At 37.5% G+C, this 22,853-nt stretch overlaps 1 non-coding gene across 1 annotated transcript; it reads right to left on the bottom strand.

Moving 5' to 3' along the window:
* Nucleotides 1–8,179: 8,179 nt before the first annotated feature.
* On the bottom strand, nucleotides 8,180–8,286 carry LOC141669686 (small nucleolar RNA R71). The gene has a single exon (XR_012553954.1). It is a non-coding gene; the product is annotated as a small nucleolar RNA R71 (small nucleolar RNA).
* Between the last annotated feature and the right edge of the window lie 14,567 nt (nucleotides 8,287–22,853).

Below are 22,853 nucleotides of genomic sequence, written 5' to 3'. Positions count from 1 at the left end.
TGTAAGAAGTAATTATTTCTGTGGAAATCTTATGAAACAAGCAAATTCTGATAATTGAGCTTAGTTGAGTTTACTTTGTTTATCTTATTACTAAGTCACAAATTAAAATAATGCTACTCATCTGTTAAGTTCTGATACTAGTAAATCTGCTGAATGTACTAAGTGCTGATAAACCTCAATTATCAAAAGAAAAAGCAAAAAGATCAAAGAATAAAATCAGGTACTCCTTTGAGATCTAGAGTAAACATGTGGAAGGGACGACCCAAGTGCATTGCTGGTATTAAGTAAATATGCATTAGAAAAGCAAAATATTTTCTTGGTGACTTTTCACACTCTATGAATACTGGAGAAATACTCTGATAATAGCATAAATTCTGATAAGCAGTCGTGACTCACTTACACTGAGAAGCCACTGTAAAATAGAATTTAAAAAGATGCATAAAATTAGCACAAAACAGTTGAGGTGGACTCAAGCATGAACTCATTCATCAGTAGGTTTCAGGATAATGACAGCTCTTTAGCAAAATTTTAGTTATGCCTTATTTCTTAGATGTACTGAAGTGAATCAGACTTTACTCCTTGTCTGCAATTTAGCTTAATGCACACACTAATCACTCCATCTGAATGATGAAAATTACTGTGGTGGTCTATGTTGTTTTAGATAAACAGTCATTGTGTCATTTTGCACTAACTCTGAGGACAAGTTCTGGTTGCATATTCTGACGATTAAGTTCTGAAGAGTATAACTCAGAACTTGTATGTGGATTTACTCAGATAGGCATTCCTTTTTCGAGTTAAGAAATTATGTTCTGATGATTGTTAAGTTCTGATATAAGTCTAAGTTCTGATATTACAGTCTAATTCTTTACTTGACTTATCTGTGGATAAAATTTGATAACAGTCTCGGTTCAAACTAGAATATGTTGAAGTGAAAGATTAATAGTCACTATGGTTAGGGTTAATGGTATTCGTACTTGAACAGTCCACTTTTACTTGTTTCTTGTGCGCATTCAACCATGTTTTCTCCTTCCAATGAATGTTATTCTTTTTCCAAGTCTGGGGAGACGAGGTAGAATTAATTCTACCTGTCAGCATTAAATACTTTTACGTCTCCTGGCATTCTCTTGCCTATATAAGCAGCCACTTCACATCAGCCTTCCCATCAAATTCTTTCTCACAAACTTACCTTCATACTTTTTCTTTCAAAAACACAATGGTCAGATACAATATATTTTTGAACTACCAAAACTTCAATATGGAGCTAAGCTGTGCCGACTGGCAGCAGGAATGGCACGTCACGGCCATTCCTGAGGAGATATGGGACTCTGTCCCACAGGAGGTACTGACCCACCTCCTTTTCTTCTATATGGACTACCATCGCCATCTGGAGCGATTGGAGGAGGAAAGGCTGGAAGCTCTCCGCCAGCAAGAGCGAATCATCTGACTCGCCATTCTGTTTGTCGAGAGTAGGAAGAAGATATGATTTAATCTCGTCTTCTTCCTGTTTTTCTTCATCATCAGCTTTGTCAGGCTTCTTAGCTAGGACTAAAGCTGTTGATGTTAGGTTTAGCAGTTTAGGGAAATCTTGTATAAATTCTGATGTAATCTCAATTTCATGAATGTATTCACTTGATATATTAATGAAATTTGTTTTTGTTTCAAGATTTTGTCTCTAAGATATTTTGTAATGTATTGATAAATCCTGATTGATATTTTGATGACCATATAAATTCTGTTTTAATTTAAGTTCTGACTTTCCTTTATCAGTACTTACTCATATGATTTATCTTGGTCATTTTCACTTGGTTTATTTTCAGAATATTAATGTTGCAGTGAAAAATAATTCAATAAGTGGGAACGGCTTCACTTTTGAATTAAAACTATTTCACCTTAATTAATGGAATATATGGGTAAGTGGAACGGTTTTTTTCCTTGAAAACAGGCGAGTGGGTAAGCAATAATTACTGTTTTCTCGAGCCCAGTAACTATCCGTTATTACTGCATGTCTGACAGATGTCCAACGGTAACATTTTTTTTCAGAGTATAAGTACGACAGAGAGAGGATTTCTTTAATATTTTTTTCCTTCATATTTTTTTTCTCTCTACTTGCTTTTACTCTCACTTTCTCTCTTCTTCTCACGTTAGTTTTTTTTTCATACAAATATTTTATCAAACACCTAACATGCACTTTTTCATCTCAATTTTTCACATGGCACCTAAGGATTTAATCATTGATGGAGCTAAGTTTGTTCCAAACAACTATGCTGCAATTCTTGATCATGCTGAAGCTCCATCTGAATTGCATTTTGTGCAAGATCTTCTTGCACACAGTGAGATTGGGTATGCATTAACCCAGCCTTCAGTCTTTTCGAGCCAACAAGTTCTGACATTTTGGCGGACTGGGCACTTTGATGATGGTGGTAAATATGGCACTCCCAGTATTGTTTTCGAAGTGGGTTATTCATCTTATGCAGTTACTCCTGGTACAATACGCAGGGCTCTACATATCCCAGAAGAGTGTACTTTTTCAATTCCAGAGGAATCAGCTCTTCAGAAGTTAATGGCTAATTTGGGATATGAAAAGAGTTTGGCAAAACTTGGGCAGTTGAAATGGGCTCATATCAGAAGAGAATGGAGCTTCTTCTTCGACTGCATCACCAAAGCTTTTGGGAACAAATGTTCGAATTTTGATGTTATCCCAATTCCGAGTCAGCACATCGGGTATGCTATTATCAATCAAACTCATTTTGATTTTGCAACTGGTATAATTGGTTTTATTGGGGATAGGATGACAGAGGATAGGAATGTTGTCTATTTTGCTAGATTCTGTCAACTTATTTATACTTTTTGTACTAATGAACCTCAATTAGTCAGTTCCTCAACCCCACCTTTTAAAGTTGCAAAACGCTACTTTAATGACCTGGTAAATGCTGACACTAAGAAAACAGTGGTTAGACCATTACAGATTCCTCAGTCTGTAAAACAGATCCTAGTAAATGCTGATCCTGATACTTATAGATCTGTTTACTCTGATGTCCAACCAACAACAAACACCCAAAAACCATCATCCTCAGCACCTACCACTCATTCTACTCAACCTACCCTCAGAACATATCTCAAATCCTATCTCTCTACTTCACAGACTGTTCAACCCTCATCCTCAGCACCTACTGTGAAGCCTTCATCCTCCAAGCCAAAGAGGACAAAGACTGTTCCTCAAACACCTCAAAAGAGAAGGAGGATTGCCTTGAGAGATGAATCTGATACTGAGGACCAGGTTCCTTCTTCAGAACCTGTTGTAGGTGAAGCTGAGAAAGAGACTTCTCAGAAGGATTCTGGAATTGGGGGAGCTAGGCTTCTCAAGAGGCTTAGAAGAATGACAGTTCCTGAAACTCCCAAGGAATCCAAATCAACAAAGAGGTACAAGAAATAGAGGGCACACAGGCCAGTTTCAGATGATGAAGAGGAAGCAGCTAAGGAAGGGTATCAGGAATCTCTGATCTCACAAGATAAGGAATTTTCTCCAGTCACTTATTCTCCATCAACTCCATCTAAGGAAGCTGTTTCTGAAAAGGCTACCACCCCATCTGTGTCTCCTGTTGATCCAGGCACAAGTGCTGATATTGATGTTCAAAACTTGGTTGTGCCTGAAGTAATTTTCTTAGAAGCTCCAACAGCCACTAATCCTTCAACAACACCTGTTACTGATGTTGTTCACACTCCAGAGTTATCAACAACACCTTCTCTGCATCATGATGCTGATGATCAGACTTTAGGTGAGCATCAAGATTTGGCTGTTGATCAGAACTTAGAACCAGATTAGCAATTAGAGGATGCTGAAGCCTCCATTGCTACTCACACTATTGTCTTATCAGAAGATACTGATTCTTTAAGTTCTGATGCTGCAAATGCTGGAGATACTGGTGATGCTGCTCCAACTGCAGATGCTGATGCAGCAGGTCCTTCAGGACATGCTCCTCAACAGACTATTCTAAAGTCTGAACTGGTTAAGAAGTTTGTTACTAGAGAAGCACCAGTACCTTGGAGTGAAACTCCTGCAGGACAGGAGTGGACTAAGGAATGGAACTCAGTTTCATGTATTCCAAATGAAAAGCATCTTGCTGAGCACTTGACTAAAGCTGATGAAATGTTAAATTCTGATGATTTCAAAACCCAGCTTAGAGTCACTGCATTGAGTACTAAACATCTACAAGGTCTTCACTCAACTACTCATGCAGAGCTACACAAGATTCAGGAAGAATTTATCAAACAGGAACAAGTTTAGAAAATTGATAAGAAAAAGTTCTTCCAACCTACCTTTGACAGGATTGCTTATATTGAGAAGACTCAAGGTCATCAACAAGCTCAGATTGATGATATTCTGAAAAATCAAGCTTCTCAGCAATCACAACTGACTGAAATCCAATCCTCAGTGGAATTGCTTATCTCTCTTCTACTACCTGCTGATGCCAAAAAGGGGGAGAAAGTAATTAAGTCCAAATGCAAGACTGACAAGACACTAACAGGAAAGGATGATGAAAAAGATGATCAAGGAAACCCTGGAATGGGTAGAGGTCATAGTCAAGGTAGAAGATTCATATCAAGAAAAGCTGAAATCACAAGTCACAGGACAAGTTCTGATACTGGGAAAAGAATAAGTTCTGCTACTGGTAAAAGGATAAGTTCTGATAAACTTTTAGATCTTGATGAGGAAATGTCAAGACAGTTATTTCTTCAGGAAAATCCAGGAATGGACTTGGAAAGTTTAATGGAAGAAGAAGCCAGGCTTAAATCAGAGAAAGTCACATCTAAATCTGAAGCTTCTGGTAAAAAGCCACTTCCAAAACTCAAAGGCATTGTGATCAAAGAAAGGACACATACTGAAGCAACATTGGCTAGATCACAACCGCAGATAGATCCAAGATCCAAGGGTAAAGAAAAGGTTGGTGAACCTATCAAGGTTTATGTGCCTCCTGAGGATGAAGAAATTACTGATGAAAAGGATAATCTTGCTCTGACTTCAAGAAAAGTTCTTAAAACAACCTCTGACATGGCTCAAGTTGTTCAGAGTCAAGAAATTATAAGTTCTGATATTCAGAAGAAGCAAGTAACCTCTGACATAGCTCAAGTTAACTTGATATCAGAAGATAGACCAAAGACACTCCTACCAGGATTCACTAAAGCAAAACAGACTCAACCTTTGAAGACTACTGCAAGTGGTTTTGAAGCAAGAGTAGTTACTGGAAAGGAAGCAAGAGATAAAACTGGATTGGGAAGTGCTGATGAAAGAAGAATACATAACACTACCAATGATCCAACTTCCTTGAGTGAACCAGGTATTGGAGCAACTCCTGAGAGATTGAATCAACTGGAATCTGTACAGATGGTTTACCATACCTACTTGAAGGAATACATCTTGTTGTATTTCATGACAGATGGTAGGGTTTATCATATAAGATAAAATGTCATTCCATTGAAGTATTTTGAAGAATTGGAGCATGTACTATTTTTACTTCAAGTAAATGACAGAATAACAGGAACTGCTGCAAACTATTTGAAAGAACAGATTCAGAGACAGAAAAGGCTTTATTCTGTTAAGTCTGACAGCACATACGTTCCAAAGTACAGAGATCGCAATGGTGATATAGTTGAAATGAAGCCCAACACTGCTAAGATTATAACTACCTTTCTGGGGTACAGGGCTGTTGAATTCAATCTTGAGTCTGATAAAGCTTATTTGATCAGACTGGATCAGGATATAAGAAAAGCAAAGATCAATGATCTCAGAGCTGTAATCTTTCAAATTGGTGAAGATACTGCAGAGCTTAAAGATGCCAAAAGGAGAATAATTGATGAACTCAGATATGCTGAGAAATGTTTGTTGAAGAACTATCTCAGAACAACTCCTGACATCAGAGAGATCAGATAATGAAGCCAAGTCAAAGATCTACAACTGCTTAAATTCTGATATTTGTACAGACTGAAGTTGTTATCAGAAGTTGAATATTGGTAAAGCTTTAAGGACTGTAAGTTGTAGTTATCTAGTCTAATTGATAAGTGGCATTTTATACCACTTAGAACGTCTTAAAATGGCTTAAATTGGTGTCTTGAAATCAAGTATTTTGTGTATTTGATGCGTTTTTCTAGTGTTTATGCATTTCAGGGTATTAGTTGCATTTCGGAGGAGGAATCATCAAGAATAAGCCTTGGCATGTGTTCACTATTGCGAGAGGAAAAGAACGGGCAGATTACGGCGAAGAAACGGAGCAAATATGGAATTTTTCCAGAAGGGTCCTGCGCGCCCGCGCAGCAATGCTGAGCGGCCGCGCAGCAGCCTTGCGCGCCCGCGCAGAAATGCTGAGCGGCCACGCAGGGTCGGGGAAAAAGCTGAATTATTTTAGACTTCTACTTCTGTTTGGCTTCCAACTTCTATGTAATCTGAGTTTTATGGGACTATTATATAAGTAGATTTGAGACGTTTTTCACAGAGTATTAAGAGGAGATTATGTTTTAGATTGTGTTTTGTAAGAAGTGAAGGAGATAAGGAAGAAGACCGATTTAGCACACCGCAACGAAGAGGAAGCATATATTCTTGTGATTCTTGTTTCGTTGTAACGTTGGATGCTAGTTTTCTTGCTTTGACTTATTTACTCTTGTGACGTACTCTGTTTTAATATAATCAGTTTAGTTATTAGTTTCTTGTGTTTGTTATCATGATTTCATATGAACCCATGATGGCGATAAGTTCTATTATGGGCTAATCGTGATCATGGGGTTGCAACGGATTTATTATGAAATTCTTTAGTTAATTGTTTAATACTTTAGTGTGTGATGATTGCATGATATCTAGTATTGGTTGTGCGTATTCGTCTTATGTGCGTCGCGAACATATAAGATAGGGTGTTAATCTCTTGTGAAGCGACGGTGGATCTTGAGATTTAGAACTTGCCATGCTAGCATAGGTTCATGTACGTTGTGCATGATTAGTGGGTAACTCTAACAGTTTTATTTGCCCTATGTAATCAAAAGGAATAACTTGTGCTTAAATCGTTGTGTTGTCAATTTCTGTAGACATATAGGAACTCAACATAATTGATGACTATTCAACTTCTATCTTAATTGTGGATGCTTGGTAGAATGGTATTAGTACAATGAAAGTTGGCTTTTATCAGTTTCGTGTTATTCGATTAATATCATCACTGTCACATGCTAAAGGTAATAACAATGGCTATAGAAGGAAGTAATAATGAAGTTGTGATCTCATGAGTGTTTTATTATTGATAAATTGAAGTGTTAGTTAAGTGGTTAATTAAGTAGTTAATTATAGTTAATATTTAATCAACAATTGTAAGTGTTATTATCTTAACATTGAGAAGTAATCATACATTGGTGAGTGAGTTAAATTAGACAATAAATTAGTCTGAGTCTCTGAGGGAACGAACTAGAAAGTATTCTATATTACTTGCGAACGCGTATACTTGCGTGAATATTAGTGCATGATTTCGCCCTAACAAGTTTTTGGCGCCGCTGCCGGGGACTCGGCGTATTTGTTTAGTTTATGTACTTACCATCATTGGTCATTAGGACTCAGTGATTAGGACGTAGTAGTTAATTACTCTTTTCGGTTGTGTTTCAGGTACTTTAGCAAGCGTTTATGCAAACTCGTTCTCGTGCTCGCAAGAGGACCTTAGATACAGCTGAGGAGAAAGACGAAGTTCTTGATACTCCGGAGAAGTTAGATTTTGAGGATTCGGATTCAGGAACTGAGCAGAAAGAACCAGTAAACATGGGAGATCGTATTGTTCAAGCTGATCCAGCTCTTATGGATTTTTCTCGGCCTAAAATTGATGACATTCAGTCAAGCATCCTTCATCCGGCTATTCAAGCTAACACCTTTGAAATCAAGCCGGGCACTATTCAGATGGTGCAGAATTCTATTTCTTTTGGAGGAGCGGCAACTGAAGACCCCAACATGCACATAAGGAATTTTGTCGAGATCTGCAGCACTTTTAAGTATAATGGCGTGACTGATGAGGCTATCAAGTTGAGGCTTTTCCCATTCTCACTGAGGGATAAAGCTAAAGACTGGTTACATTCTGAACCAGCTGGGTCCATCACTACGTGGCAAGATCTTGCGCAAAAGTTTCTGGTGAAGTTTTATCCAATGGCAAAGACTGCTGCTATGAGGAGTGCTCTTACTCAGTTTGCGCAGCAACCTACAGAATCTATGTGCGAGGCTTGGGAACGCTACAAGGAAATGTTGAGAAAATATCCACATCATGGAATGCCGGATTGGATGGTAATCACTGGTTTTTATAATGGTTTGGGGGGCCAATCTCGGCCCATGCTCGATGCAGCAGCTGGAGGCGCCTTATGGGCTAAAAGCTATACTGAGGCGTACAATCTTATTGAGACGATGGCTGCAAATGAGCATCAAAACCCAACTCAGAGGATGACATCAGGCAAGGTAGCAGGTATTCTGGAAGTTGATGCAGCCACCGCTATTGCAGCCCAGCTCCAAGCGCTATCAATGAAGGTTGATTCTTTGGCTACGTATGGAGTTAATCAAATAGCTATGGTTTGTGAGCTTTGTGCAGGTTCTCATGCTACGGATCAGTGTTCTCTTGTCAACGAATCTGTTCAGTATGTGAATAATTATCAGCGACAACAGCAGCCTGTGCCAGTGACTTATCATCCTAATAACAGAAATCATCCAAATTTCAGCTGGGGAAATAATCAGAATGCTATTCAGCCACCATATCAGCAAGGAGTGAGTAAACAGTTTAACCCACCTGGATTCCAGCAACCACAGCAGTATGCTACAAGACAATCATATCCTCAACAGGGAAGTGCAGCTGCACCTACTAGTGCTGATTTTGAGGAACTTAAGCTGTTGTGCAAGAGTCAGGCGGTTTCTATCAAGACCTTGGAAAATCAAATCGGTCAATTAGCCAATGCAGTGCTCAATCGTCAACCTGGCACTCTTCCCAGTGACACGGAAGTACCAGGCAGGAAGGAAGCTAAAGAGCAAGTCAAGGCTATTACCTTAAGGTCTGGAAAAGTAGCTGATGCTGAAAAGGCAAAAGAAGTCGAAGCTGAAGTTAGAGATGAAGAATCTAAGCAAAGGGAGAAAGCGGCGGAACCAAGGAAGACTACTGTTGAACACACTCTGCCTGAGGCTAATACAGGGGAGAAACAGCTCTATCCTCCACCACATTTTCCTAAGAGATTGCAGCAACAAAAGCTGGATAGACAGTTCGGGAAGTTTCTGGAGGTGTTCAAGAAACTTCACATCAATATACCTTTCGCTGAGGCTCTGGAACAAATGCCTAGTTATGCGAAGTTTATGAAGACTATTCTTTCAAGGAAGGTGAAACTGGATGACCTTGAAACCGTTGCTCTCACGGAAGAATGCAGCGCGGTTCTGCAACAAAAGTTACCACCAAAACTGAAAAATCCAGGAAGCTTCACCATTCCTTGCACCATTGGCAATCTAACTTTTGACAAGTGCCTTTGTGATTTGGGAGCAAGCATTAATCTGATGCCCTTGTCGATCTTTAAAAAGCTGGATCTGCCTGATCCAAAACCCACATACATGTCGCTACAATTGGCGGACCGTTCCATTACTTACCCAAGGGGCATAGTTGAGGATGTGCTCGTCAAGGTGGATAAGCTCTTCTTTCCTGCAGATTTTGTTATTCTGGATTTTGAGGAAGATAAGAAGATTCCCATAATCTTGGGGAGGCCTTTCTTGGCTACTGGTCGTACCTTGATAGATGTGCAAAAAGGGGAACTTACTATGCGGGTCCAAGATCAGGATGTGACCTTCAACGTATTCAAGGCAATGAAATTCCCTACAGAAGATGAGGAGTGTTTAAAAGTGGATGTGATTGATTCTGCAGTTACTTCGGAACTCGATCACATGCTAATGTCTGATGCATTGGAAAAGGCCTTAGTGGGGGATTTTGACAGCGATGATGAAGATAGCAACGAGCAATTACAATATCTGAACGCTTCTCCATGGAAGCGAAAGCTCGACATACCATTTGAATCTCTTGGTACTTCTGACCTTAAGAATGCTGAAGGGAAGCTCAAACCATCAATAGAGGAAGCACCTACCTTGGAGCTCAAACCATTACCTGAACACTTGAGGTATGCTTTTTTAGGTGATTCATCTATGTTACCTGTTATTATTTCAGCTGACCTTTCAGGTAGTGAGGAAGACAAGCTCTTAAGGATTTTGAGAGAATTCAAATCGGCTATAGGATGGACCATAGCAGACATCAAGGGGATATGTCCTTCATATTGTATGCATAAAATTCTGTTAGAGGAAGGTAGTAAGCCAACTGTGGAACAGCAGCGAAGACTGAACCCAAACATGAAGGAGGTGGTGAAGAAAGAAATTCTGAAATGGCTAGATGCAGGCATCATTTATCCTATTTCTGACAGCTCGTGGGTGAGCCCCGTGCAATGTGTACCTAAGAAAGGAGGTATCACTGTTGTCGCAAATGAAAAGAATGAGCTCATCCCTACTCGAACAGTTACAGGATGGAGAGTATGCATGGATTATAGAAAATTGAACAAAGCCACAAGGAAGGATCACTTCCCTCTCCCATTCATTGATCAAATGCTTGACAGATTGGCGGGATATGAGTATTTTTATCTTCTGGATGGTTATTCCGGGTATAATCAGATTTGTATTGCACCAGAGGATCAGGAAAAGACTACCTTCACTTGTCCATTTGGCACATTTGCTTTTCGTAGAGTTTCGTTTGGGTTATGTGGCGCCCCGGCCACCTTTCAGAGATGTATGATGGCTATATTCTCTGACATGATTGGAAATAACGTCGAAGTGTTCATGGATGACTTCTCCGTCTTTGGACACTCATATGATGAATGTTTGAATAATCTGCGCGCCGTACTCAAAAGATGCGTGGAAACTAATTTGGTGCTTAATTGGGAGAAATGTCATTTTATGGTGCGTGAAGGCATTATCCTTGGGCATAAGGTCTCTAGCAAAGGTCTGGAGGTGGACAAGGCCAAGGTGGGAGTCATTGAAAATCTTCCCCCACCTAATTCGGTGAAAGGAATCCGTAGTTTTCTCGGTCATGCGGGTTTTTATCGGCGATTCATCAAGGACTTTTCAAAGATATCTAAGCCGTTGTGCAATTTACTTGAGAAAGATGTGCCTTTCAAATTTGATAATGAATGTTTGGCAGCATTCGAGACTCTCAAGGAGAGTTTGATCACGGCACCAGTTATTACAGCACCAGATTGGACAGAACCGTTTGAGATGATGTGTGATGCGAGTGACTATGTGGTAGGTGCAGTTCTGGGACAGCGTAAGAAAAATCTCTTCCATGTGGTCTACTATGCGAGTAAGACTTTAAATGGGGCCCAATTGAACTACACCACTACTGAGAAGGAGCTTTTGGCTATAGTCTTTGCCTTTGAGAAATTTCGATCTTATCTGCTTGGTACGAAAGTGACAGTATTCACTGATCATGCAGTTATTCGCTATCTGGTTTCTAAGAAGGATTCGAAGCCGAGACTCATTCGTTGGGTGCTTTTACTTCAGGAATTTGAGTTAGAGATCAAAGATAGAAAAGGTACCGAGAATGAAGTAGCTGACCATCTCTCTAGGTTGGAGAATCCCGATTCTACTTCACAAGATAGGACGTTAATCAATGAATCTTTTCCGGATGAGCAGTTGTTTGCAATTCAGGAGGAAGAACCATGGTTTGCAGATATTGTAAACTATCTTATCAGCAATATAATGCCTCCTAATTTGACATCCGCGCAAAAAAAGAAGTTTCTGCATGAGGTGAAGTGGTATATGTGGGATGAACCATATTTGTTTAGACAGGGAGCTGACCAGATCATCAGGAGATGTATCCCGTTCTGTGAGACGGAGGGGATATTACGAGACTGCCATTCCACGGTTTATGGTGGACACTATGGAGGTGAGAAGACGGCAGCTCGTATTCTGCAAGCAGGTTTTTTCTGGCCCACCTTGTTCAAGGATGCTCATCAGTTTGTTTTAAGGTGTGATCATTGCCAAAGAGTGGGAAATTTGTCAAGGAAGGATGAGATGCCATTAAATATGATGCTTGAAGTCGAGGTCTTTGATGTATGGGGAATCGATTTCATGGGGCCTTTTATCTCGTCTTGCAATAATCAGTACATCTTGCTGGCAGTCGATTATGTCTCAAAATGGGTCGAAGTTAAAGCTTTACCGACAAATGATGCAAAGGCAGTGCTAAATTTTCTTCATAAGCAAATTTTCACAAGGTTTGGAACACCTCGGGTAATCATAAGTGATGAAGGATCGCATTTTTGCAACCGTAAGTTCACTTCTATGATGCAGCGTTATAATGTGAATCATCGAGTAGCTACTGCCTATCACCCGCAAACAAATGGTCAAGCGGAAGTGTCTAACAGAGAGATAAAGCGCATTCTAGAGAAGGTTGTTTGTCCGTCAAGGAAGGATTGGTCTTTAAAGCTCGATGAAGCTGTTTGGGCTTACAGAACAGCATACAAAACTCCACTTGGGATGTCACCGTTTCAGTTGGTGTACGGTAAGGGATGTCATCTACCGGCGGAGCTTGAGCATAAGGCCTACTGGGCATTGAAGAAATTGAACCTGGATTTAGATGCAGCTGGTAAGAAAAGAATGCTTCAGCTTAATGAACTTGATGAATTTCGACTTCAAGCGTACGAGAATAACAAAATGTATAAGGAAAAGGTGAAGAGGTGGCACGATAGGAAGCTACATCCTAAGTTATTTGTGCCAGGGCAACAAGTTCTGTTATTCAACTCTCGGCTCCGACTTTTTCCTGGGAAGTTGAAATCAAGGTGGTCTGGACCTTTTATTGTCAAAACTGTGTTTCCACACGGAGCGGTGGAAATTTTTGAGAATGATTCGGACCAAGCATTCAAGGTTAACGGTCAGCGGTTGAAGCACTACTATGGGGACATGGCAAACCGAGAGGTGATTAGTGCCATTTTGTTGACTACGTGAGAAAGGTACGGAACGTCAAGCTAATGACGAAAAAGAAGCGCTGCGTGGGAGGCAACCCATGAATTGTTGTTACAGGAACCCTTAGAAGTTAATAACCTATCCAAAAACACAAAAAAATCAGAAGACAGGGGCTGAAAAAAAAAATTCCAGAGACCCTCTGCGCGCCCGCGCAGCTATGCTGAGCGGCCGCGCAGCTTTCTGCGCGCCCGCGCAGAAATGCTGAGCGGCCGCGCAGGGGTCGAGTTCCAGAAATTTTTTTACAGTTCAGAAAAAAAAAAAAAAAAACACAAAAACCCATCACAGCCCATAAACCCACGAATTCTTTTCCCATTACCCCATGATTTTATCCCTCAACCCCACTCCTAATCTAATTTAACCTACTCCACACACTATATATACATACACCTATCCTACATATCTCCCACAAACTTCCTACACTTAAACCCTCTCATAAACATCAAAAATCAGTTCTTACACACTTTTATTCACAAATCAATGGCACCCAAGAGAGCACGCACTATTGACAGCAGCAGCACAGTTCCTACTGCTGATTCATCAAGGGGTACTGCTGCAAGGCCTCGGTTAACTGACAGAGCTGCGGAGGAGGAGTACACTAGGCTATTGGGGAAGCCGATTCTGAAGGAGAGGGGGTTTTTACCATCAGGGAGGGATGGTGAGTTGTTGCCCATGATTGCAGAGAAGGGGTGGATAGCTTTTTGTGAGTCACCCGAAGCAGTACCGATGAGTGTTGTTCGCGAGTTCTACGCGAACGCGAAGGCTGAAAAGAATGGGTTTTCTGTAGTTCGTGGGCTGACGGTTGATTATCATCCTGCGGCGATTCACCGTGTGATTGGACAGCGAGAGAGGAAGCCCGAGGAGGAGAACTGGAATGAAAAGACTGCTGAGGATTTTGACTTGGATTTGATTTGTGCGACTCTCTGTCGACCGGGCACAGTTTGGAACCGCAGTCCAGCCAATAATGAGTATCGTCACTTTCCGGCGATCGCCATGAACAGGTATGTCCGTGCATGGAATGCATTTATATGTGCTAATATTTTGCCTTCTTCACATGCACACGAGGTCACAGTTGAGAGAGCACAGTTGTTGTGGGGAATTCTGAATGAGGAATACTATGTGGACCTTGGTGAGTTTATCTACCAAGGAATTCTGAAGTTTTTGAGGGGAGCAAAGCATATGAACATCCCTTATGCATCCACGGTTACGAAGCTATGCCGAGCAGTAGGAGTGAACTGGCCGGCTCATGAGCAGTTGCAGTTGCCAGCAGCTCCGATAGATTCTGGCACTCTGAATGGGATGCAGGAGTGGACCGGTGGTGAGCCTGAGGAGCATGGGCTGGGTTATCGTCTTCCAGGAGGGCGTCCAGCACGAGGTGCTACTATGGCTAGGCCAGGGCGTGGTGAGGCTGGTTCTTCGAGAGCTCAGGAGGGTGCTGGGATGGGTGATGCTCAGTATAGGAGGCTTTCACGGCGGATGGATGCCATGTATGAGACGCAGAGCAGGTTTGCTCAGGAGCTCACCCTTGCGTTAGGGACTGCTTTTCGAGGCCTTGGAGCTGATATCCAGTGGCCAGTTTTTGGTGAGGACTCTGCATACCCGCCGCCTGATACTCCACCCACTGAGGGTGATGATGATGACTCCGAGTAGGTATACCCTGTGTTCCTTTCTACTACCTTCACTGGGGACAGTGAAGATTTTAAGTTTGGGGGTGGTAGTTAAGGAATATTTTGTGTGTGTCATATAGCTGCATATTCATGATAGTTAGTTCATATAGTTGCATAATTTTTGCCATATAGTTTTTTTTATATAGCTTTAGTTGTTGGTCAAATCATATAGCTCATGCATATACCATGATCCCTTTTGCAATGATTTATCGACTGAATTGTGATATTGATGCGAGTGTAGTGATAGCATTAAAGTGATATTAAGTTGTGTAGGTTGATATGCATGCTAGAAGCACTTGTATTGTCACTAAGTCTTAGAGAATGCTTAAGGACTAGATTGTTGTTATGATCTGATTATTTTCGAGGATAATCTATTTATTATGCTTAGAATTTGATAATAGGTTCTTAGTGGTAAAGGCATGAAAAAGAAAAAAAAATGGAGTAAAAATGGAATTTGTTGCTAGTTGTGGCTAGGCGTCAAAGGGCTAGTAGCCGGCTCGCATGTTATGCGAGTAGTCTAGGGTTGAGCAAGATGGAGCGAAACGCACTTGCTCAGAGAAAAAAAAAAAAAAATTTGCGTAATTGATCAAGAGTGGGCTCTTTGGTATTCGAGTTATTAAGTTCTTAGGGGACTTTGTGCCTAGTGACTTAAGGCTTTTAGAGTCTGGGATCCGCTAACCTAACGCTCGTTACATGGATACCATTGTATAAGTCTTTTGTGGACCTCACTCATTGCACGGTCAAATAAGCATTTGAGTTGTAAATAAAAAGCACGATTCCGTAGTAAGCTCCAGAGTTCTTGTAGTGTTGTATATCACTTTGTGCCTAGAATTTTTATTCTTTGTATAATCGTAGGATTGCCTTGAGGATAGTCTAGTCATAGTAATTGGTCTAGTTCCAAAGCATATCTGTTAAGCATTTGCACACACCACGTTTCTGGCGGTATGTCCGTTTGCATGAGTTTCTTGATCTTTAGTGTCTAACTGCATTCGTTGAGACGTGATAATTTGGTTGGTTAATTGTAGTAAGGGGGATCGTTGCATTTTCATATAGATTGCATTCATGCATATTTTTATTTGTTTTTGAGTCTGTGACGCTTGAGGACAAGCATCGATTTAAGTTTGGGGGTGTGATAAGTGGCATTTTATACCACTTAGAACGTCTTAAAATGGCTTAAATTGGTGTCTTGAAATCAAGTATTTTGTGTATTTGATGCGTTTTTCTAGTGTTTATGCATTTCAGGGTATTAGTTGCATTTCGGAGGAGGAATCATCAAGAATAAGCCTTGGCATGTGTTCACTATTGCGAGAGGAAAAGAACGGGCAGATTACGGCGAAGAAACGGAGCAAACATGGAATTTTTCCAGAAGGGTCTTGCGCGCCCGCGCAGCAATGCTGAGCGGCCGCGCAGCAGCCTTGCGCGCCCGCGCAGAAATGCTGAGCGGCCGCGCAGGGTCGGGGAAAAAGCTGAATTATTTTAGACTTCTACTTCTGTTTGGCTTCCAACTTCTATGTAATCTGAGTTTTATGGGACTATTATATAAGTAGATTTGAGACGTTTTTCACAGAGTATTAAGAGGAGATTATGTTTTAGATTGTGTTTTGCAAGAAGCGAAGGAGATAAGGAAGAAGACCGATTTAGCACACCGCAACGAAGAGGAAGCATATATTCTTGTGATTCTTGTTTCGTTATAATGTTGGATGCTAGTTTTCTTGCTTTGACTTATTTACTCTTGTGACGTACTCTGTTTTAATATAATCAGTTTAGTTATTAGTTTCTTGTGTTTGTTATCATGATTTCATATGAACCCATGATGGCGATAAGTTCTATTATGGGCTAATCGTGATCATGGGGTTGCAACGGATTTATTATGAAATTCTTTAGTTAATTGTTTAATACTTTAGTGTGTGATGATTGCATGATATCTAGTATTGGTTGTGCGTATTCGTCTTATGTGCGTCGCGAACATATAAGATAGGGTGTTAATCTCTTGTGAAGCGACGGTGGATCTTGAGATTTAGAACTTGCCATGCTAGCATAGGTTCATGTACGTTGTGCATGATTAGTGGGTAACTCTAACAGTTTTATTTGCCCTATGTAATCAAAAGGAATAACTTGTGCTTAAATCGTTGTGTTGTCAATTTCTATAGACATATAGGAACTCAACATAATTGATGACTATTCAACTTCTATCTTAATTATGGATGCTTAGTAGAATGGTATTAGTACAATGAAAGTTGGCTTTATCAGTTTCGTGTTATTCGATTAATATCATCACTGTCACATGCTAAAGGTAATAACAATGGCTATAGAAGGAAGTAATAATGAAGTTGTGATCTCATGAGTGTTTTATTATTGATAAATTGAAGTGTTAGTTAAGTGGTTAATTAAGTAGTTAATTATAGTTAATATTTAATCAACAATTGTAAGTGTTATTATCTTAACATTGAGAAGTAATCATACATTGGTGAGTGAGTTAAATTAGACAATAAATTAGTCTGAGTCTCTGAGGGAACGAACTAGAAAGTATTCTATATTACTTGCGAACGCGTATACTTGCGTGAATATTAGTGCGTGATTTCGCCCTAACACTAATTCTCATGCATTTGTACTTAATGTTTTTGACATCATCAAATATCTATTAAACTTGTATATTATGCTAATTTACAAGTTGGGGGAGATTGTTAGATATATTTGATAATGTCATGGCTAATATAATTTATGTTTAGATTTCAGATCTTACTTAACAGGACAAATCAGTACTTAACCGTTGATCAGTACTTATACTGGAAGTCAGGACTTAAGGATATCAGTACTTATATTATCAGGAGATAATTATCAGAAGTTAGATATTAGAACTTAAGTGCTGAAGGACGATCAGATAAGGACAGTAGCTGATTAAAGGAAAGAAGATCAAGATAAACATAAGAAGAGATATGCATGAAGAAGGAGTTCCGTGAAGAATGGAATACTTGGAAGAAAAGATATTTGATTGATATATTTTAGGAAGCAGAATTATATTCCATATCAATTAGTGATTATCTTGTAACTGTGTAATATATAAACACAGACATAGGGTTTACACTATAAGTGTTATCATATTCGAGAAGATTATTCATTATAACCCTAGCAGCTCTCGTGATATTTGTTCATCACTGAGAGGTAACAGTTTCATATTGTAATAGAGTTTATTATTTCAATAAAGTTTGTTTTCTGTTACTTAAGATGTTAAAGTTCGATTTGATTGTATTATACACTGTATTCACCCCCTCTACAGTGTGTGTGTGACCTAACACTTCTCTCAGATGGAGAAAGAAAATTTTCATTTGGCAAAGGAGGATGACTAAATCCTATGGTAACAAATATAAAAATAAGAATCTCATGAACTGCGTATAATAAATTATCTATTAAAATTTTTGGATTCATAAAATGCTAAATGGTTCTTAAGCCACCGAACCACATAAGTTAACAGGAAAATAAAACCAGTATAAGGCCTGTGGATTTATGAACATGTGTTGTCAATCTTGAGCGAGAAAGTTAGCATCTTGCCCGAACCTATTTGAGTTAGTGTTGTACTTTGCATCAGCAGTAACTGGATAAAATTAAAACAAAATTTAATAATGAGATAAATCTTTTTTTATATGGGAGAATAAAAACACACATAGTCACCCTTAATAAATATATTTTAGAAAATCACAGTGACCTGCAGACAAATCTAAAATTAAATTTAGAATCATTAAAGGAACAGATAAAATACTGACATAAAATTGGAATATTAAGATTGTATCATACACATACTTCAATATAACATATATTTAGAAAAATGGAGATCATGGTCATTTATAATCGAAGCTGACAGCATAGAAAGAGTTTGATTCTTAGAATGGTTAATGTGATATAATCTTTACTCCGACCATGCCAAAATTATAGATATATTGATTTAGGGTGTATACACGATTTCAATGTAGCTGTAATAATTAAAAAACATCTAGTACAATTTCAATGTAGCTGTAATTTTAGGGACTACAAACCAAGCTAAAATGTTCTTAATCCACTATTCCAGAAGCAACGATATTAGTCATTCTATGTTGCTGCTTTGTTACTTACAAGCTCATAACTCAGCGGCACACTTAATGGGTAGTAATACTATGAGTATATACACATACTAACCGCATATGCATGTTTGTATGTGCTAGGTGAGTTTTAAAATTTCCCCACTCCAATTCTGGATGCTCACCCTAAAAGTCGCCACCCTGGTAAAACTTGGCAATAAATCTATGTTCTATATAAGAAGCTAACCACTGTGCATTTTATGTGTTATCATGCACGGACAGGGGATATGGTAGTACCGGTATTATGATAATCCTGATCTGAAAGAGCTCCAATAATAAATTAAATTTAATTAGTCTTGATACACACACATATATGGCTACAAATTCTGTCATTTTAGAAGCATAGTTAAAAGATAACATGTTGAGTCTGTCCTTGTTGTCTGCAATAAGTCCACTCGTTTCACTCTTCTATCAGACGGAGTAAGAATATTTTCATTTGGAAAAGGAGGCTGACAACATCCTATGATAAGAAAATAATAAAAATAAGAAACGCGTGAATTGTGTATAATAAATCATCCTTTAAAATCTCTGGATTCATAAAATGCTAAGTTAACAAAAATATAAGACCAGTGATTTCATGAACATGTGTTGTCACGCTTGGTTGAGAAAATTTAGTATCTCCCCCAAACCTGTTTGAGGTAGTGTTGTAGTTTGCATCATCAGTATCTGTATAAAAATAAAACAAAATTTAATAATAAGATGAATTTATTTGTATATGGGAATATAAAAACACACACATCCATGCACAATTAATAAAAATATATTAGAAAATTAAAGTGACATGCAGACAAATCAAAGTTTAAATTTAGAATAATAAGAGAACATATTAAATACCAACATAAAATTGGAATCTTAAGATTGTATAATATATATACTTCAATGTAATATGTATTTAAAAAATAGAGATCAGGTTCATTTACAGTCTGCTTTTTTCCTTTTTGAATCTTATTTGTACCACTTTTATATAAAATGAATTTTGAAATTTATAATATTCTTCCGTACCTATGTGATTCTGAAGTTGGGTTAATACACTTAGTTGAGAAAACTCTAAGGAACCTTTAGTCCTCGGTAATGGGCTATTTATAATGCCAACATTACGGCCTGAAAATCAAATCGCACATAATTTATAGTGTTAACTATTAGCTCACATTTAACAGAGTACATAAAAAAATGAAATACCAAGATTATAAGTTCGAAGAATATTGGAGTCATTGCGTTCTCGCAAACTTGATGAGGCTCTCGGTTTTCTTCCGTAGTCCTAGAATGATGTTGAATACTGGTCTTTTTTTTGGAACCTAAAGTGTGCCAATTGTGAGTATAAAGGATATAATTTATATTAATATATTTTTTATTAACAAATATTTTTTTTGGGACCTAACACATTTGAATATTAATATCAGTGAATATTAATACGAGTGAGTATATATTATGGATTACATACGGAAAAATGATTGATAAACAAACCTTTCTGGGCTGACGAAGGAGATAACGATCGAAGAGGTTGCCGCTTACGACCTTCAAACACAAAAAACAAATATCAGTTGGATGCAGGTTATCACGAAGAGAATAAACTTATAAACTTACTTCGGTTAACAATGGCCAGCCTGGTCTATCCATCTTCAACGATCACCTAGTAGACTGAATGAATAATAACCTATGTACTCTTTGTTTCATGAAAAGGTTGAAGAAACAATAAATTTAAATTTGAAAATTACGTGGGGAGGGGGTGTGATGTTGGTGGTTATCTCTGAACTAAACGGGTATATACCCATTTGATTGATATAGTCCAGTAAAGATATAAGGCAAGAGTGTGAGAAGTGGATTATGGGTTTTACCCAATTTTAAATATGGATGATCCACTATATTTTTGGTGGACAAAAAAGTCCCTATTTTAAAGTTAGTAAAGAACATAAATGAGGGTAAAAATTGTAATTTTTCAATGATAGTGCTAGTACAAATTAGGAGTAATGGTCTTTTTTTTGTTTGTCATTTTTTAATTATCAAATTTGACTTGTGTGCGGTGAAATTGATCAAAATTTCATCATAATTTATTAATATTTTATAGCTGAATAAAATAAAAAAAATTATATTATTGAATAGTATTCATTTCATCTCATTTTAATAGTCCATTTTGTAAAAAAATATTTTCCAAAATATTTATCTTAGTTCTCTATCTCATGTAAATTTTAAAGTTTCAATATTAACCAAATTAAGTTATAAGACCCTCCTCGTAAATATCATTGCATAAAAATCTTAATTTTTTTTTGGTTCTATATATATGTATACACTTACTTTTTAATTAATATAATGTTTAAAAACCAAGTTACCATTGTTGTGTGGAAATGAGAAAAAATATATTGTATTATATATTTCTTAATATGTGTGAAATTTGCAAAGTGAATTATTAAAATGGGATGGAGGGAGTGCATTTAAGAAAAAATGACCAAAATAACTCTTTTTAGATGTCCTTTTGCCCAAAATACAAATTCTGGAAAAAGTGTCTAAAATACCCACCAGATACTCCATTGATACTGGAGTATTAGGATAATACGCCACTTTCAATGAAGCATCAGGATGATAGTCCTTTGTTAGTAGAGTATTATGGCAGATACTCATCTTTTAGTGGAGTATCAGTCTTGATACTCCTTTCCCTCGAGTATCATTTTTACTTTTTTAAAAAAATAAAAGTAAAATTTTAAAATGTTAGATAATACTTCACTGAGAAAGGAATATCATGGGTCGATGCTCCACTGACATGGCATAGGAGTATCAAAAAAATAAAAGTAAAATTTTAAAATTTTAGATGATACTTCACTTTGATAAAGGAATATCTCACATATTACTCACTGATAAATGAGTATATGGGTCGATACTCCATTGACAAAGGAGTATCATCCTGATACTCGTATATCAGTGGAGCATCAACCGGATACTCCACTGAAAATGAAGTATCTGGTGGTTATTTTGAACAGTTTAAAATTTTGGTGGGTATTTTAGGTGATTGTTATTTAAAAATGGTAATTTTGGTTTTTCACCCTACATTTAATCTACTTTAATATATAATTTTCGGTTTTTTAAAATAATATAAGAGTAATGTTTATTTTTTGTCAAAAAATGATAAATTTAACCGATTAGAAAAGAAATGTGAGAACTAAAAAGGGACAAAAAAGTCGATAAAAAAATATAACTAAAAAGGGAGAGGAGGATGTATTTATCATTTTGTAATGCAACTTGTGTATTTATTAAAAACATATCAAGCATTTGGTATCATGTTATTTATTATATTCTTTATATATAATATGCATAAAGTACTTTTTATCCAAAATTTTGATACTATCTGATATAATTAAAAATAAACGGTTAAGATTACACCTTACTCGAATAAGTATATTATTAATACAATCATAAATAAAAAATAATTATGTTGCTCTAATACTATTCAAACACCAATTGCGAGACAATGTTCTAATACAATCCTAAACAAGATATGATTAAAAAAATTACCATTCATAAATATAAAACAATCACATTATTCTACGACTATTCAAATACAAAAATAAGATACAATGATATAATAGTAGATTAAAATATGATTAGATACTGTACAACATATAGTTGTAATTCAATTCCTCATCTGTATATTTCTCGTGCATATTTGTTGCAACAAACTATCTTAATAAAAATAATATTACAACACTGTCAAAAATAACGATATACATTTACATCAAAAACTTTAAAAATAATTTTTAGAAAATAAAAAAGGTAAATTAAAAAAAATCTTATAAGCTACTCCCTCCGTCCCAGCCATTTGTATTTGTTTGGGCACGGAGGACAAGAAATATAATAAAATAATGTTAGTTTTTTTAAGATAGTGGGATGAGAGATAAAGAAAAAGTGTAATTTAATGGAAAAAAAAGTATAAAGTTGGTTAAAGTGGTGAGACCATTCAATATTTAATGAATAAAGTGAGTGTAGTGGGAGAAAGTAGTGGATGTGGTTGATTTTTATATTATTAAATTTTTACTATTTTTGGTAAGT

This window comes from Apium graveolens, chromosome 6, assembly GCF_009905375.1.
Source record: "Apium graveolens cultivar Ventura chromosome 6, ASM990537v1, whole genome shotgun sequence".
NCBI lineage: Eukaryota > Viridiplantae > Streptophyta > Magnoliopsida > Apiales > Apiaceae > Apium > Apium graveolens.
This window is presented reverse-complemented; position numbering and strand designations above follow the sequence as displayed.